Source organism: Benincasa hispida, chromosome 4, assembly GCF_009727055.1.
Source record: "Benincasa hispida cultivar B227 chromosome 4, ASM972705v1, whole genome shotgun sequence".
NCBI classification, from domain to species: Eukaryota; Viridiplantae; Streptophyta; class Magnoliopsida; order Cucurbitales; family Cucurbitaceae; genus Benincasa; species Benincasa hispida.
This window is the reverse complement of record NC_052352.1, coordinates 19181775-19196954: the sequence shown is the minus strand read 5'-3', so window position 1 is coordinate 19196954 and position 15180 is coordinate 19181775.

Below are 15180 nucleotides of genomic sequence, written 5' to 3'. Positions count from 1 at the left end.
ACAAACATGAAAAACATATATCAAAGTAAACACAAAGCATTGTTGTAGTTCATTCAAGGAAAGCAACTAATTCAGGTCGCTCATCGTATTCTGAATCACAGAATTTCCTCTCTCCAGCTCCGTGCTTTCTTCATCTTGCGCTCCACTGTCATTTTCAGCAGCGGCTGGTTTCAGTCCTCTCAGCAGCAGCCTGCTGGAGCACTCCATTGTTTTCTTTCAGCAGGACGAGACGTCACTGCCTTGATTAGCCTCAGCTTCAACAGGTGGTTCATCATTCTTCACAACAACTTCAGCATGAGCTGCATTTTCAGAGCTTCTCCACTCTTTCACTATCGGGATTTGTTATAAATCACCTTTCTCTTTTTCTTTCAGGGTATTGACTAAAAGCCAAATTACGAAAACTTATTCTCAATTTCAGATCGGACAAAATTAGCAGGTCAGGTTTGTTAAAAGCAAATGGGACAGGCTCTAATGAAAATGTCCATCTAGTTGAGAGCAATAAATAAACGAAGACGTTGCATCTCACAATGCTCTTAAGGTAAAATTATTTTCACTCTTCTAAATTCACAGTACAAAGAGAAATCATAAGATAGCTAGAGATCAAGGATTATATCAACAATCCAATTAGACATGAACTGACACGGTTCATTTAACTGGGTGTCGGGGGAGTATGAAGTATGATTCATAAGTTTAAACTTCTTGACCAAACCACTGCCAAATGTTATTTCCACCAAATCGGACATTTTATCAATTTTCAAGGCCACATTGAGAATGAGTGTTGAGTATTGAATATTTAATTTAAATTTACTATGGACAGATTAGCTATTAAGCTTTTAGGTCAATCAGTTATTTGGCCTTGCAGAGTTCTATAAGAAGCATTGACTTAACTATCATTGATCTTCTTTAACCTCATTAACCATATGATCTTTTTTTAAAAATAAAAAAATATATTAAAGAGAGCAAATAAACCCCAGGAGAAAGAGGCATTTCTCCAACCATTTATTGGATTTTCGAAACCGGGAATCCAGTCATATGCTAATGGAACTCAAGCTATTTCTATTTTCAATGGAATGGGGGGGGGGGGTGTCATAATCCAGGGGAATTTAACCACAGTCTACAAATTTTCTCCTCAACAATAAATGAAGGATGAATATAGTAGTAAAAACCCCACATGTCTTCATAATGAAGGAATTTACCATTACAACCGATCTATTCAAAATCAATAGTGATCGAGCAATTAAATTACATTACCAGGAAAAAATTACAAAAATAAGGAAGGAGTTAGCTAAACAAAGATTTAGGGATAGCGAATTAAATTTTGAGACAGTGAAAGGGAAAAGAATACCTCGGCTAAGGAAGGCGTTTTTTCGCTCTGGGCTTTCCGCCATGAGATGAAACGAAGAAAGAAGCGATCCGGTTGAGTTGCAGGTACAAGCCCAAGGCTTCGATATTCAGAGGTGGGCGGCAGGGCAAGCAAAAGCAGAGAGGGAAACAAACCACTATCAACCCGATGGTTAGGTTAAGATTTGACCACACACTGGTTCCGATGATTCCAGCGAAGTGAAAAAGAGCGATGTGGTTCCATATAGATTTTGCCAAGTCACTCCCGTTTAGAATGGCTTTTGATGGGCCGAACTGGCAATGAGGAATGGGCCGCATATTTAGCACGCTTAGAATATTTATTTTTAAAAAAGAAAATAAGAAGTAATTGACAAGCGGAGTTATAAGTTCTTATGACTTATGATGAGTTACCAAATATGCGATCCGTTTAGATATTTTTTTAATTCTCTAACTTTAAACAAAAAAACATTTTTACGAAGTTTGAAAAAATACTTTTAAATGGATGTGGGCTTTAACTAACGTTTTCTTTAGACTAGGGAATGACGTATTTTTTTTAAACTTTATGAACCACATAGATATCAACTATATTTAAACATGATGAAAGAATTCTTAGATAACTCAGTTATGACTAAAAATTTAGACTAAGCTGAGTTATGGGATTTATTTGAATTGAATAAATTTTGATAAATTAACAACTCTTCAAATTAGTTTAGTTCATGACTGTGTGACATCTAGTAGCTCTTCCTAGGTTTTTTAACTTTGCAATAATTTTTAAGAAAAATAATTCATACGATTTATTTTCAATTTTTTTGTAAGAAAAAAATGATATATTAATAATTGAATTTTAAAAAAAACAGGAACAATTGCCCTTTGTAGCTGATTTTGGCTGTAAATAGACAAAATATGGCATTGTTTTGAAAGTTCTAGAGTAATTTTTTTTCTTCTTTTGTGTTTCTTTTATTTTTATCACCATAAATTATAAGAAGACATTAGATTTTACAAGTTTACGCAAATTTCCCATCTACATTTTACTAAAATTAACTACATAGGACGCAAATAGGACTTACAAGAATCACAACATAAATCAAAATATTGACAAAATTAGAATACTTTTTATAAAACAATTCATTTAAAATCACTTAGAAAAAAGTGATAAATTTTTATGGAAATGAATGAGAGGACATATTTGTTAATTAAAAATCAAGATAATAGGATTTAATATTGATGAATCCAAATGTAGGCAACGAAGGGATCTTCCAGAAGTCTTTTTTTTTATTTTTTATAATTTTATAATTTATTATCTTTTGTCTAAACAATAGTTTTTCAAATTAAAGAAAAAATGAGTTCATTGATGTTATTTGGTTCTTTTTTTATTTTTTATTTTTTTTGGAAAAATTAAAAAAAACCTTGTTTAAAATTTAAAAACCTTTAACCTTTTTCATTTTAATTGGGTTTTTTTTATGTTTTATTGTCTATGTTTTTTAGAAATGTTTGCAAATTCTAAAATCTAAATCATACTGATACTTATTTTTATTTTTAAATTGGGGTAAAAATTCAAACATTTACTTAGAAAAGATGAAAACATGAATTGAGAAAGGTTAGAAAGAAACTCAATAACCCAGTAGTTATTAAATATATTGCCTTAATTGTTAATTTTTTTTTTTTGAAAATTCAGATGTTAAAAAAAACTATAATAAAAAATTGAACAGAAACAAAATATAATAGATTTTAAAAATAAAAAAATAAAAAATAAAATTGTTATCAACGAACATATTGTGTGTTTGGCAATATTGAAAAAAACGATGTGGCATAAGTAATCACGATAAGTTGCGTCTTCTAAACGACTCGAGCATTCCTTCTATACGATAGACTCTTCTATCTACACTTGCTCAATCGTCTACTACGATTTTTATTTCTCTGGTCTCTTCCTGCTAACCAAGACCACCACAAACGCCCACCTTTCTAGATTATCACAACGGAATACCAGGTAGACAATTGTGGTGGTGTCCTTCATCAACTCGACTGAGTTCTGAAGGTTTTGAGGTCGTTCATTATGTGTTCGGTTGTTTCTGTGGTGGTTGCTCTTGATCGTGCTGTGTTGTGGTCGTTGTCTCATCGAGCTGTGTGTTACTATTGCTTGGACAACTGCCTTGAGCATTTCAATGATCGAGGGAGTTTGAAGAATTGGTCTTCAAAAGGTATGATAATATCTCCTTGATTATCTTATAAGCTATGCTGTCAATTTCGTAATGTGCATGAACCTGTACAGTTTCCGTTTCTTTGACTGTAATTGTTAATGTTCAATTGAATGAGAATTTGGAACGTCATTCCGTTATGCTCATGGAAATCACTCATGTCTGATTTCCTTTTCAATGGGGGTTAGTTATCAGAGCTAGGTGGTGGGTTGCTCGATCACTCTATCGCGTAGTGCTGGTTGTCCTTTTATCACGTGGGACGCCGGAGGTAAACGATCGAGTGAGAGCAGTTTGATGCTCATTGTTTAATAAAAAGACGCATGCACTAAACGATCGTGTAAGTTAGCATGCCTCATTGCATAGTTCTTGACTACACTATCACACGGTAATTCGAACTTAGGTGCCTTGCTCAGCGATCCTTTAGACCGATTGTGCTTCACCGCATCGTTGTCATTTAGGACCATCGTTTAAGGTTTTGCGTTATTATGTTGCGCGCATGCACAATCGCGTACCTTATGCTTCATCGCATAGTAAAAAGGCTACCCGATCGTTGCAAACCAAATCGTTTAGATTTCGGAAGCACTTGGTAAACAATGAGTAAAGCGTTTACTTTTTCGTAGTAGGCGATCACTCGATATTTGGTACACCGATCAGTGGAGACAGCAGCTTCAAACAAGACGAGTTCAAGAACCGGTTTTTTTTTTTTTTTTTTTTTTTTTTTGTATAGTTAGCCTTTAGTGTCGTGGATTTGAGGCTAATCTATCCCGGGTTCATCAATTTTGTTGAAATATAATGAGATGTATGCAGTTGTTATATCGCATGGTGTATTGACATATTGATTTGAAACCCACCTTGGGTTTTGCAAATCTATTCATGGATCATGATTATAAGTTTTATTAAATGGCAATGATGAGAACTTACAGAGAGCCATGTGAATGATCATGAACGTATTAAGAGCTATATTGATGCATGCAATAGCATATTCATTGCATCATCTTTATATTATAATCGTTATTAAGTATAAGGGTAATGGAACATGTTTTGCTTGGTTCGTTGCTTATTTGTATAGATCTATAAAAAGTGCAATGATGAATAAAGCATTGGAGCATGACATTTAGGCTGTTTGTAAGTATTATGAATGCCTTGATATGTGTTTGCTTGTGTTGTAAAGGTTTTGGGTTGTTTCTGTTATAAAGCTTTATCATTAGAAATTTAAAAACTTAAAATCGATTGAATCAGAGTTGCATGTTGACTGTAGGTGAACTCTATGTTTTAAATTGGATTGATGAGTAGACCTAAGTTCAAAGAGTCCAATTGGGATTTAGCAAACCTGTTTAATCTTTTTAATCGATTTAACTTACGATTAAATTGATTGCATAAAAGATTTAAAATTGTATTAAATCTAATAATAGTAGGGGCCTTCTTGTCTAAGGCAGATTTCTGTCTAGGCTGGGTACTTAGCTGACGAAACGAAACCCCCCCCAGCCTGGGAACCTACCTAGAAACGATGACATTAGATAGATTTTCTACAAGCATGCGACAGTTAGTCAAAGACTCTGTTAAAAAAGTTTAATGGATGATGATAAAAAGATTGTTCAACTTTCCAACGGGTAAAAGTTACTTCTTAGGCAAACTAAGAAAGTTCAGTTAAAATTCTTAGCCGTGTTTTATCTAAGATAAAACTAAACCACTAAATTTATAAGATACTCACGTGGGAGAAGAGCTATATGAGCACTATTCAATGATTTCACTCATTTTCTCCCTGATTTTCACGCCGTGAGAGTTCATGCTTGACCTCGTTGGTGCCTTAGAAGGCATCCACCCTTACGGATGGTGTTTGCATGAGTCAATATCAAGGTGACGGAGAGAGTATTTTATAGCTAAGTGGGGTGAAGGGTACGTGGTCAACACGTTCCTATTGATCTTCTTCACTTGGTTCGCATCGTGAGATCATTCTTGCACTCCCTCGTGGTGCCTTGGGAGCGTCCCCCTTTGGATGAGTTTTTGTGCAGTGGTCTAAATTTCAAGGTGAACTCCAGAAATGGATTCAGGTCACTTCAGTTTTTTTCCCTAATCGGATTCTTTCCCTTTGGATTGGTGCTTGGGAGAAACTTTTTGAGCCTAAAATTTGGCGGAACCACACTTACGGAGAAAATTGTTAAAGTAGTTAATGATTTTCCTGACCAAATTAATGATGCTAGTCGTTATAGAAGCAAGAAGTTGTTTTGGTATTAATGACGGGTCTGAGAATGTCTTAATTCAGAGGAGGGATTAAATGGACCACCCTTCGGCGGCTTTTTGTCCTAAACCTTTTGGAAGCGTCATTGCGAAACTGATGTTCACACGGGGTTCATGTTAGTTTTCTAAACCATATGGATTTGTTTTTTTTTTTTTCAACAAGTATTTGCTTAAATACCTAACGTAGGTCAATGTGTTTTTGTTTCTCAGCACAATGCTTTGTTTCTTTCGTTAATTGCCTGTAGCACTTTGATTCGAATTTGATATAGTGGAAAGGGTCTTGTAAACGTTATTTCATGGTAAACGGACCTTCGAGTTTTTTATGGTTGGGAGTGTTGGATAACTGTAGAAATACAAGGTTATTTATGCACCTTAGCTAGGATATTGCGCCAAAGTTAGTAATTTGCGCCAAATGGTATGCAAATTGCCTTAGTCATGACATAATATAATGTTTGCGATTATACCCACTAACGCGAAAAGTGGAAGACAACTAAACTTTACTCTGTTTGCAGGGAGACCAGTCACCGCTTTGCGTCAAGGTCATGAGAAAATTAACCAACCACAATCTATGTCACAATTGCGCCTTGTTGATCAACCATGAAGAGACGATTACCAAATGTGACGGAGGCAAGGCGACAGTTGGTCCAGAGCTATGCTTCAATCGCATGTGTAATAAAACAACACCGCATGCGAACCTATGAATCGAAATATGAATAAGCAACGTGAGAGCGAAGGATGAGACACGTGTACAACTAACGGTTTTTGAGAAATTGATGGTCTCAATTGATAACAGAGTTATAATATCTTCATTCTGCGAAATTAATCATAACCATTCAAGTGCGGGACCACAAGGCCGGAGTCAAGTAACTACTCCTATTAAATCCCCATGATTTCAGAGAAAGAGTATGCTACTGGATACGAGGCTAGTGCTATAACGATTTTAGAGAGAAAAGCCGATCTGAGTGCTAAGAGAAGAATCGGGAAAAAAGAATGAGAATAAGGCTGAAAGGTGATCTTAGATTCTGACTGCCATACACCCGATCGAGAGCTTTGTGCAGAGCATCCCCTGCATACCGAGTGGAGCAAGCCTGAGAGGGAAGCACTTCCTGCCATCGCAAACCATTTCCGAATCGGCAAGCGATGATCTCATCGAATTTGTTCCAAGATGTTGGCACTATTTGTTATTTTCTATCTCTCTTTTATTGTTTCCATATTTTCATTACCTCTTCATTCAAAATACAGTACAAACGCTTAAGTAGAATTATAATGTTTCCGATAGTTCCATCTACATTTGTCTTTTGTATTTCCATTCACCCAGTTAGTTCATCTTTCTTTCATATGTTTTCTTAATCTCTGCATGAGCAATATGACATCACAGAACTTAATTGTATTAAGTTTATAAAATCGTTTAAACTAAGGGGCATGCTAGAGACATCTTCCCTGTGAGAGCAAAGTGAAGATGTCCATTCTTGATCTATCGCAGAGAGGTCGAAGATGCATTAACTAAAGCGAGGTAGTACTTCTGACATGGAGCACCTTTGCGTTCATTACGTTAGACTCTGTTTCACCAACAGGACATGTTGGGACATGGACGATCAGTGAGAGGGTATATATGCACAAGAGAAGAGCAGAACAATATTTTTTAACCTTGCAATTAATTAAGAACTTGCGTGTTTAAATCTTACTTTTCTCTTTCTATTCTTGCTTTATAAGACTTGTCGCCATATCACATCCTTTGCAAACCTTCAACACGCCAGCCTTAATATTCTTAGCATTTGTACATAAGTCTGTATCTTGTAACATCTAGCTTAGGTTTATTGTATTTTTATGTGTTTATCGCATCTTTACTGCTTTCCTTTATTTTACGTTCAATTTACATACCTATACAAACCCTTTATAAGAATTGAAAACCTGGTCGCATTATACCATGAACATTACCGCCATAATCGAAATCAGTCCCCGTGTTCGACCTCAGATCATACGAGAAACTTGTGATGAAATTACATTGGCTCCATCGTAAGGAAACTTGTGACAACGAGAGCATTACTACATGAATATCCTAATGACGCAATAAATAGAAGTAGATCACATCATTTTGAGCATTTAATATAATACATACCTTCTGAGTCCACAATTTCAAAAGTTTATGTGTTGTTGTGGGATTTTGGTATAACCGCATAATGTTGAATATTTATCTATGATAATGCAGAGCAGATTATCTCTTTGTACTTGAATGTTCACAGTAGAAGAGCAGGTTTGACTGCTTACGAGTTGGTAGATATAATCTGGTATAATCTTCTAAGTGGACCTAGAGATCAAGTGTATTGCTTCGCAAGAGGTTTCATCAGGGCTGAATTTATTGGTGAAAAGGATTCGGTGAAGAGAATATGGCACCTGCTGGAAACTTAAGGGAGATTTGGAGTGCAGATTCCTGTTTCTTGTCCACTAATCGAAACCATCCTTATGAGGGAAATATGCAGCGCCAGATTTTTTACAATTTTTCACCAGGGATTTCAAACCTGTAGTGAGGGGAATGCAAGCTTCGAAAAATGAAACTTTATAGACTGCAAGATATTAGAATGCTGGGCAATTTGGAGGCTTTACCAGGAGAAGACCCACACACACATTAACTAACTTCGCAAGACATGTGTAGCCATTCTCCTTTTGCCTAATTGTAACTCAAGGAAGTCTTAACTGTATTCTATTCCGTACACGTTGCGGGATAAGCAAAGAGGTAGGGCTCAGTATTTAGAGGCTTGAGGCGAAATTCATTGGATGGACTTTTGGTTGATAGGTATCATGAATAGGTTTATTTCTCCATCAGTTCAAGCACAAAGCGGAGGGAGATTTTAATTTTGCAAAAGACTATGAACTATGAGCACGCTTGGGTCGCAATATGTCCGGGTAGTAAAGGAACTGTTTCGCATATAGGGATTCGATGTATTTTGATGGAAACCACTTTTCAATGGGCCCTGGACCAGTCAACGCAAGGCCAGTTGCCGATCCTTGCAGGAAGGAAGGATAATGAATAAGAAATTACGAGCAAAAAAGATAATATTGGATCGCATATCGCGACACTCTGACGAATAGGGTGATATACTGGGGTGAGTAGAGGTCTTGGAGCCAAACAAGTAGAAAGGCCGATGTTTTACGATTAGACAATGGTTGCAATTTGGTCGAACAAATTGCATGATTTTGACTCACTCCTCCGACGGATAGTAATCAGCAGAGAATTCTTTCTCCAGGCCCACAACGCAATTAAGACGGTGATTACACAACGCAATGGATTTGCATGCATGTGGGAGAAGAACATCCGAGAAAGTCTTTATGGACCATGGACTCAAAACCCGTATATGCTGTTATAATCGAACCTGGGGCAACGACCACAACCAGGTTTGGGGGATCACTAATTCTCGGATTGGATGAGACTTCGCTCATCGAAGGCCTAGTTTCTATTCATTCATTATTAGGAGGATCAGGCAACCCTTCCGTACTTCACTTACCCCGGACTGTAGCCAAGTTTCTCAATGTACACAACCATTTGCGGACCAACTGTTTGCAATATGATACTCTTTGCAAACCTCATCTTTAGAGACGTTCATTGCAGCACTACATTAAAAAGAGCGAGGCGATTGAGACAGTTGCAGCTGATCTCTCTTAAAGAATTAAGAAGACAAATAGAATCAACTTGCAAGAATTAAGAAGAAAACGTCTGAGTACACCAAAGGAAGCATTCAGGAATGCTAGGGCCAAAAGGTAAAGAACAATGTATGCGTGAACATATGAGAGCGGCAACAACAGCCCCACATTCGCGAGTTACCAGGATGCGTGGTAAATACCGGTAGATTTTAATTATTGATGCAGGGACCACAGCCAAATAACGGAAAGCAACCCTATATTTAGAAAGGCAAGATTATTTACAAAGATGAAGCACTCTAGTTTGATCTCAATTCAAAAGATTAAGACATTGCGTTGTTAGGAATACTTATTCCTTTCTCTTTCTATTCTGTTTATAGAGACTTGTCGCCATATTCCATATCTTGCACAAACCTTCACCAGGTACAGCCGTATCTTAGCATTCTTGTACTGAAGTCTGATACTCTGTACATCAAGCATTAGGGTTATTGTATTTTATATGTTTATCGCATCTTTATGCTTTCCATTATATTTACCGCCAATTTATACAATCCTAATAACAAAACCCACTTTATAAGATTGAAAACTCTGGTCGCAGTATTACATGACATACCGCAATAATCGAAAATCACAGTCCCGTGGTCACCTCAGATCATTACCAAGAAACTTGACGATGAAATAACATTTGGGCTCATGTAAGGAAACTTGTTGACAACAGAGAGCAACTACAATGAATATTCCTAATGACGTAAATAGAAGTAGTATGGCATCATTTTGAGCATTTAATAATTCATACATACCTTTACTGGTCACAAACAAAGTTTTTTTTTCTATTTAAAGGGGGGGGTTTTTTTTTTTATCCCGACCCTTGATGCATCACGAAGATTGTTCATATGATTGAGTTGTGATGAGGTATTCATTGTCTGATTCAATATTGGTTAGGCATAAAACCTACGCTTATCCAAAAGGCGTTGGAGACGTGGTCATACATGCGAAGATCCATGGACTATGCAAATTTTTGAATGTCATTTCTTACTTTTTGAGCACAAAGGGATGGATGATAATACCAGTAGTGTCAGTTCCCAAGTTAAACTCCAGGAAGAGAAAGCAAGTGTTACTGACTCTGTTAAAGTTCATAGAAGATAAGTATTCTCTGAAATGGAACTTGGAGCTTATTTAGCTTCTGATACTGATCCCACTACTCTCCAAAAGAGTAGGATGTCTAAAGACAATAAATATGATTTATTGGTCTTGGAGACGTGTTTGGTAGAGAATGATGATTCTGCTTGGATCCTTGATTCGGGTGCTACTAATCACGTCAGTTCCTCTTATCAAGGATTTTTTTTAGTTGTTGTTGTAGGCAGGCTGAAGTTATTTTTGGACAAGAAACGTTATCTGTTACTGGATAATGTTTTTATAGTTCCTTATATTAAGAGGAATTTAATCTCGGTTTCTTATCTCATTAAACAAGGTTATACCTTCTTCTTTTCTGAGAGTAAAGTGTTTATTTTCAAGAATGGAATGGAGCTTGGTTTTGGTTCAATGGAAAGTAATTATATGTACTAAGGTTGTTAGTCATAAAAGCTTTGTTTAATAATGAAATGTTCAGTATAGCAACGACAACTAAAAGACCAAATGCTTCTTCTAAAGAAAACGTCCATCTTTGGCATCTAAGGTTAGGTCATATCAACCTCAATAGGATTGAGTAGATTGTGAAATGTGGACTTCTAAAAAGTTTAGAAGAAAACTCATTGCCGGTATGTGAATTATGCCTTGAAGGCAATATGACCAAACAACCTTTTACTGGAAAAGGTTACAGAGCCAAGGAAGCCTTGGAGCTTGTATATTCTAACTTCTGTGGTCTAATAAATGTTAGGGCTCGTGATGGGTATGAATATTTCATCTCTTTCATAGATGATTATTCAAGGTACCGGTATCTCCACCTAATGCAACGTAAGTCTGAAGCCCTTGACAAGTTCAAGGAGTATAAGGCTGAAGTTAAAAACTTATTAGATAAGAAGATAAAAACACTATGATTTGATCGTGGTGGAGAGTATATAGACCTCCAATTCCAGAACTATATGATAGAACATGGAATTACATCCCAACTCTCGGAGCCAGCTACAATTTAGCAGAACGGTATATCAGAAATGAGAACAGAACCTTGTAGGACATGGTTTGGTCTATGATGAGTTATGCTTATCTTCCAGACTCATTTTGGGGTTTTGCAGTGGAGATTGCATGTTATATTCTGAACAACGTTCCCTCAAAAATGTTTCTTAAACACCTTTTGAGTTGTGGAGAGGCCGTAAAGGTAGTTTACGCCATTTCAGGATTTGGGGGTGTCCAGCCCATGTCTTGTGACTAACCCGAAGAAGTTGGAACCGCGTTCGAAAGTTTGCTTCTTTGTAGGCTACCCCAAGGAAACGAGGGGTGAAAACTTCTATGATCCGAGTGAGAACAAAGTGTTTATTTCTACAAATGCTATCTTCTTGGAAGAAAACCACATCCGGGATCATAAACCACGATACAAGCTTGTTTTACGTGAGATTTCTAGTGAGACTAAGACTACTGAGGGTTCAACAAGAGTTGTTGAGGCCGGAACATCTAGTCAACCAGATCAAGAGTTGAGACTGCCTCGACGTAGTGGGAGAGTTGACCCATCGGAACGCTACATGAGTTTGAGTGAATCCCAGAACGTCATTTCTAATGATGAGGTCGAGGATCCATTGTCTTTTAAGTAAGCAATGGAGGATGTTGACAAGGATGAGTGGATTAAAGCCATGAACTAGGAAATGAAGTCTATGTAATTCAATAACGTCTAAGAGCTTATGGATGAGCCTGATGAGGTAAAACCTATAGGGTGTAAGTGGATCTACAAGCGAAAACATGGTATAGATGGAAAGGTGCAAACCTTTAAGGCTACACTCGTGGCAAAGGGTTATACCCAGGTCGAGGGAGTGGACTATGAGGAAACTTTCTCACCTGTTGTCATGCTAAAGTCTATTAGGATACTTCTGTCCATAGTCACATTTTATGATTACGAGATATGAAAAATGGACGTCAAGACTACCTTTTTTAATAGTAATCTTGAGAAGACCATCTATATGGTCAACCAAAGGGGTTCGAAGTTCCATATCAAGAGCAAAGAGTTTGCAAGCTTAATAGGTCCATTTATGGGCTAAAACGAGCATCTAGATCATGGAACATTAGATTTGACAGTGCGATCAAATCGTTTGACTTTGATCAGAACATTGATGAGCTTTGTGTTTACAAGAAGATCATCAACAGGTTATTGGTATTGTATATGGATGATATCCTACTTATTGGGAATGATGTAGGGTTTCTGACTGACATTAAGAAGTGGCTAGCTGCCCAGTTCCAAATAAAATATTTGGGTGAGGCGCAATATGTTCTAAGGATCTAGATCGTTCGGGATTGTAAGAACAAAAGGTTAGCCTTGTCTCAGGCATCATACATCGATCAAATGTTGATTAGGTATAGGGTGCAGGATTCAAAGAGGGGTTTGTTACCCTTCAGGCATGAAATCATTTTGTCTAAGGATCAGTGTCCTAGGACACCTCAAGAAGTTGAGGAGATGAGACGGATTCCCTATGCTTCAGCTGTTGTAAACTTAATGTATGCAATATTGTGTATGTTGGATCGATATGGCAACCCTAGAGGGGGGGGGGGGTGAATAGGGTTTAATTAAACTTTTTTTTTTTTTCAAATTAACCTAATTAAACTAATTAATACACTTTTTATAAATAATAGAAAAATTCAATTTATGCAACAAATAAGATTGACAAAATGTGATAAGTTAATTCTATCAAATTTTAGCAAATAAATAAGAACAAAACTTAAAACATACAATTAAATTGCTTAAATTATTACAAAAATAAAAAGAAAAGGTTAGAGAAGAGACACCATAATTTTTATAGTGGTTCGGTCAAAACTCGACCTACTCCACTCCCCAAGTGCCTCTTGGGAATTTGAATAAAATCATTCCGACTTCTTTTCACAGATTAGAGCCCAACTGTTACACCACCGCCTCCTTTACGGGTTCTAGAGTAAACCCGATCCTTTCCACGGTTTAGGATCCAAACCGTCTACAATGTTGGAATTTTTGAAGAACACAATACAACTCTCACTAGAGTGGATTTAACAAGTTTAAAAATCAACAATTTAACCTTACAATACAATAACACTCTCTTAAAGAATAAGATAAAAAAATTTGGAAACTTAGAGAGAGCAACCAAGTGGAACTTTTGAGTTTGGAGGCATTATGAAAGTAAAATTGTTGGTTTTTAAAATTTGGAGAGGAGATGGTCTTATATAGAGATGGAAAATCTTAGGAAACCACAATTAATTTGGGACCATTTGGCATTTTGGGAAAGGCTATAAATCAATGGTCGAGGTTTTAAACTAAACTAGTCGGTTAGTAGATACAACAAGAATATAATATTTAATTTCTTTTCTTATTGAAATTTCCTTTTCTTTTTTAAAATTAATCCAAAAAAAAAAAAAATACATGTGTCAAAAACTAGGTGTTAGACACAACATAAAATAATATTAAATTCATTTCCTTTTAATTCCTTTCTTTTTAAATCTTCTCTTTAAGTCACAAAATAAAAAACATACCATGTGTAAAAAACTAACCGTTAGACACAAACATAAAATAATATTAAATTTATTTTTCTTTTAAATTTCTTTTAAATTTCAATTTTTTTAAATCAATCCAAAAGTCAAAAGTCCATCATATGTTAATCTCTTAATGATCCACCATTCAACCAATATGCTCCACATGTCTACATACAAATGGTCTGGTTATGCCACGTCATCCACTACGATATTTTCTCTATAGACTTGTTTCAGTTATATCGTCTTCGTTTTAGCTTCGATTTGAGTGATTCAAGAGATGTTGGAATCGTTGTTTCGAGCTCTACGCTATGGACATATTAAAACACTAAGATTTTCAGTAATTAAAAATTGAGTTTGTTATCATCAAAACATTTATTAATTAATTAATTAAAATTAATTAATTGAGATTAAGGGCCAAAAAATCAACAATCTCCCCTTTTTGATGATGACAAACCATTAAAAAAAAAGCTTGAAATACATGTAAACCATATGTAGCACATAATAAAATTCAACATATCACCATAAAGATCATTCTTGAAATTCACTCAAAAAAAATAAATTCTACCCCTAATTAATACAATCAAAATCATAATAAATTTATAGCATATTTTTCAACTTCTCCCCCTTTGGAATCATCAAAAAGAATAATTAAGAAAAATTTAGAACTACATAAATGTTTCCCTTAAGAACATGAACTTAAATTTAGCACAACTCCCCCTAAGAATATTAACACATGCTTTTCATATCTCCCTCTATCAAAATGCCTTCTAAAAGATTTAACAAGTAAAATTATAAAATCAAGAGGCATCACAACGAATAATACCGAGCTCAAGTCTATTTTTGCAAAAGTTTTCTTCATTCAAAAGCTTGGTAAAAATATCAGCTAATTGATTATTAGAGCCTACAAATTTAAGAGTAATATTATCATTTTACACATGCTCTTTAATAAAGTGATGCCTAATATCAATATGCTTAGTCCTAGAATGATGTATATGATTTTTACTCAAATTAATAGCACTAGTATTATCACAAAATATAGGCACATTATCAAACTTTAATCCAAAATCACAAAGAGTTTGTTTCATCCAAAGAATTTGAGCACAACAACTAGCAACTGCAATATATTCCG